Source organism: Drosophila nasuta, chromosome 2R (assembly GCF_023558535.2).
Source record: "Drosophila nasuta strain 15112-1781.00 chromosome 2R, ASM2355853v1, whole genome shotgun sequence".
In the NCBI taxonomy this organism is placed as follows: domain Eukaryota; kingdom Metazoa; phylum Arthropoda; class Insecta; order Diptera; family Drosophilidae; genus Drosophila; species Drosophila nasuta.
The window spans coordinates 21,981,617-21,986,653 of record NC_083456.1 but is presented as its reverse complement, the minus strand read 5'-3'; positions in this window follow the sequence as shown (position 1 = coordinate 21,986,653).

Genomic DNA, 5,037 nt, shown 5'->3' with positions numbered 1-5,037 from the left:
ACAGCGCAAAGCCGAATGAAGCCGCGCTGCTGGCTGCGCGCCGTTTAAATGGCCCTCCGACAGCGACAGCGACAGCGACAGCTGCCGGTGCACCCCACACAAATGTCGAAAGAGTTCTGTCACGGTGAATATTTATGCTTTGCTAGTCGATACACACATTATCAGCACAATCAATCAAATTAACTATTTGTGTTCACTTTATCATCAGACGTGTGCATTTGCAACGCTTTTATGCTGTTATCAAGTAGTAAACAATCGTGTGGCGGAAAGTGACAATCAATGTCAATGTACGTGTGTGACTATTTTTAAATTATCGAATCTAATCTTGGTCATTTATTGACACACATTTTGCTAAATAACGCCCCCGCATTCTTTTGCTGGCTGTCAATGCGAACAATGTTGCCAGCAGCCAGCAGCCAACAGCATCAGCAACAAATGTTGCGAAGCTGCAAATGTTGCTGGCAACATTCATCTGTGAACAAAGTAAACGCAACGTGTAAACTTTTTGTTTGGCCCCCAAAAAAAAACTCTTGCTTCGCCTTCTATTCCTCTATCTCTTTCTCTTGCTCTCTTCCTGCTACCGCTGTCTCTCTCTCTCTCTCTCTCTCTTCCTCTATTTTTCATATTGCTCTCACTCACTCACTTGCTGTCAGTTCTCTTAGCCAATTTTGTCGCACGTGTCGGAAATTTTGTTACGGCCGATTGCTTTTTTCCTTTGTTAAGTGTGCGTGTTTCGCTGTGTGTGTGTGTCTGCGGGTGCGAACGTTTCTGTGTCTGTGTGTGAGTGAGTGAGTGTTCGCAGCCTGTGCTTGTGGGTGTGAATATTTTGTTAGATTCTCTCGGCTGATGTGCGTTGCGCGTGCTAATGAAAAGGTAATTCAATGCCCTATGCCACGGGCATTTGGCGGACGTAGGCAGGTGAAGCAGCTTCGCTTCGACTAACGGTAAACACGGCATCGTAAGTCTCATTTCCGGTTTTGCGATTCTTTCTTCTTTCTTCTTTCTTGTCTGACCTGCAAACTAAGACAGCTCCAAATACCCGAATGCAAAAAGCGTTGCGAAAACAATAAAAAAGAAATTAGCATAACACATGAGACGTCGGTCGTCAAACATCAGCTGTTGTTCTCCACTCTTTCTTTTTCTTTTTCTCTGTCTCTCTCTTTATTTTTGCACTCTCTGCCCACCTCAAGCTCTCCTTATGTCTATGAGTGATTTTAATGGGCTCGTGGGTGTTTTTTTGCTTTTGCGCTTAGTGTCAGACACTTTTCAGTTTCAATTGCCTACACGTGTGAGGCGAAACAAAAGAAAGAGGCAAACAAAGTGGAAGAAGAAGCAAATGGAGCCATAAAAAAATATGATGGCAAAGGAAGGAAGGGAAAGCACGACCATTTCCACATTAGAATCGCTGTAAAAGTTACGCCAACAAAATGGAAAAAATTAACTTGCATCTCAACGCCAGATGGGTGAGGGGAGGGCGGCAGGGTAGGCGTGGCAGCTGGGTTGACTCGCATTTACGTCAATGCAAAACGCGTTATAAGCATAACAGATATGATGACCATAAAAAGTGCGTAATCAGACGACGGCAACTTTATTTATTTTATTTTTTTTGTTATTTTATTTTTTTTTTGCAAGCAAATCAAACACGCGCCACCCACACTTGGGGCACTTCCCCTCTCTCCAGCTGGCGGTCAATGGGTTTTTTGGACTAAAATGAGCGAAAACAGGAAAGTGTGCGTTTAGCTAGCCAAAAGTGTCGACATGTGTATGCTCTATCAATTGCCACCATAAGTTAACTTTATAATCAATCATTGTCACTCATCAAACTAAATAATGTATGTAAATTATTCACCATAAAAAAAATAAATTTGCATATTGTTAGCCAAGTCGTTGTTACCCCGCTGCATAGAGAGAGTGTAGCGCGTGTGTAAATATGAATCGCTTTTATTTCGGCGCTTGCCAAAATAATGTCAGCTATGTGTGTTGTATGTTATATCGCACGTCAGTCATTCAACGCGACATTCGGTTATCAATAGATGTCCGGCCGATATTTTTAGACATGTCAGCGACTCGCGCATGTAACAATAACAATATAAATAACAATAAGTCGAACGCTTAGACTGCTGTACCGGTTTTCCCAGCATTCTCGCAGCGTTAATTGTTCACTTTCTGTATTTCGCTGTATATATTTTGTTTTTGGTAATTTCTGTACGGTTTTTTGTTTTTTTTTTCGTATTGCAGGCACTTATACGATACACGCGCAATGTCAAGGCCTCTCTCGAGTACCCAAAAATAAAGTGCCCCAGGTGGAGAATCCGAAAGAGAGACACGCGCCGACATATTGGTCGCGTATCATGTATAAAAATATAAATGATTAGGTCTCTGTCTGCTTACTCAAATAAATCGTGGCCCCCCCCAGAAAGAAATGGGAACGTATAAAAATCACGCTGATAATGATTTTCTTAGCGCGCAATTTTATAATATTATCTCTAAACGAAATTACTATATTAGTTTTATATGATTAAATAGAAGATCTACGAAATAAAATTATGCTCTGAATTAAATGTTTATTTTGATTATAAAGTATAAGATCATTCATGAAACAACAATTCCAATAACAAAATGTAACGACATAAGTGTCAGAGCATTCAGCTCTTAATCGGTTGCACTGTTGTACATATAAAGCTGATTGTTACAACAATGCTTGCAACACTATAAAGCAGTGAACACAAGCAGTGCTGTCAGAAAGCAGTTTAAACTGCACAAAGCAGGGCACATTTGGGTGGATTTTTAAAATAAACATTTTGCTTAAAAACAAAGGAAAGAACATTTCGGACAAATTAAAAAAAATATATATATAATATATCAATAAAATATAGAGGTAATGTTCTTATCAGTAAAGCGTAAGGGTTTTTTTTTTGGTTAAGCCATATTTTAAATAATCTTTTTATTAAATAAATGAATTGTAGAATAATAAATTTGTATCGCATTTAGAAAAGGGTAGTACCAAATTTTTTTAATGGTACTGATTAAATTGTTTCTTTTTTTTATAATAATAAATATATTTTGGTAAGTTAATTGTGTTGCCTAAACGATACAGAAAAATCAATTTGCAACATTTCAATAAGCAAATGCTAACTACTTGCGGTCTCGTTCCAGTTTCACCTCAGACTTCACCTCAACAAATTGAGCCTTTGCCAACGACACCCAACAAACAACAAATATTGCCGAAAGCAACAAAACTACTAAAGCTGTAGTCACAAAAGGGAACAACAACAACAAAAACAAAAGAAAAAATCTGAAAAACTAATCAAAGCAGAACTCATTAAGCATAGTAAAAAATTATGCTATTGTAATAAAATGGTTAAGCCGAAGCCGAAATCGCACAGGCAATCGAATTAAACAGGCAATGGCCGAAGGCGCTAGTAAAGCACTGCCAAACAAATTGCCGGGAAATCCCAATTCCCTCAAAGAGCAACCAAAAAAAAAACAGACAGCGGATCCAAGACCGATCGAAAAATCGACCAGGCAGTCGACCAACAGGCCAAGTTGCAAGTTAGTTTTCATCGATAGCGAATTTATTATGCAAAGCAGAAGCGGTAAAAGATCAAAGCGCAGCGATAGCAGATAACACGCTCACTACCAGCTAGCTCGATGAAGAGAAGAGGCCAACGATGAACTGCATCAGCAGTGGCGTTGGCGGCGTCGGCCCTTTTTTTTCTGTGTTGGCCGCACAAATAGATTAGTTTCACATGGCAGTGGAGTCGGGGTTTTAGGGCGCCATATTGCACACTGGACCCGCCAGCCGCCGGCCGCCAGCAGAAGTTATGAAAAATTAATAATAATGTCGAATCGATTGATTTCAGCGAGTGCAGCCTATCCCCACTCCGACCCAGCCAGCCAGCCAGCCAGCCAGTCAGCCAAGCAGTCAGCACCACCTAGACGGCTGGTCGTCCTCTGTTTGGATCGAATTGACTTGGTCAAGTTTGCTTGGCCCCGGGGGCCTCTCTGGACCAACAGAGCAGACAGTCACCACTCAACAGCTAAGCGCCCTCTCTTTTTCTCTTCTGATCACTATTCTATCTCTCTCTCTTTCTCTCTGTCTGTTTTTCTAGCTCGGTGCGTGTGTGTGAAACTGTAACTAAATACGAGACTTGATCGTTTTTTTAACTGACTAACCGAAACTGGAATTCCCTTATCGCATTGCTTGTTGCATCATGAATTAAGTTGTTCACATTAATAAATATATTATATTGTATAGTAATTAATTGAAAGTCTTTTATATAGCACAACTATAGTTGTGTTGCATATGCAGCTGTTGAACTCAAATACCCTTGGCACGAGCAACGATTTTTGTGTGCTCACTTAACGCCGCAAGCGAAAGTCGTACATTTTCATCACTCGGCTGGGCAGAAATAAGAACCAGACGCAGATCCTACTACACCCAAGTCCCAAGTCCATGAAGAGGCTGTCGTCATTGTCTGACTAAACTTTTATGGCCCGACCGTCTGGTGGTCCGTCTGTCCCTCCGTCCATCCGTCTGTCCAAGTGCCGGGTGATGCATTTTTCATGACCAGTTTGTACGATTTCCGCAACGCAATGCGCATTTTCATGTAATTCAATTCGGGCTTGGTTACACTATGGTTTCTGTTGCTTTAACTTTTGGGGGTTTGAGGTTTAAGTTTTGGTCGGGTTTTGGGTTTACTTTTTGCCTTTTGTAGGCACATTGAACTGGCCATTTTTACAATTCTATTGGCATTGAGTGCTCAACGCTGGCCCACCGCTGAGCTAACGTTAGCATGAGCTAATGAAATACGACATTTGACTCGTGCGGCCGTATTTATAGGCGTGGGATTGCTCTCGGCCAAAATGTTGTTGTTCGTCTTGTTCCTGTTACCAACTGGAGCATTGGAATGCGTGTGAGAGAGGCGTTGATGTCTTCCCAGTTTTACGATAGACCATTTCACCCGCAGGCCATCACAATTACATGAATGCCCAAAACATGCACAGTTTTTAGTTCACTTTAGTTTTATTTTTTTT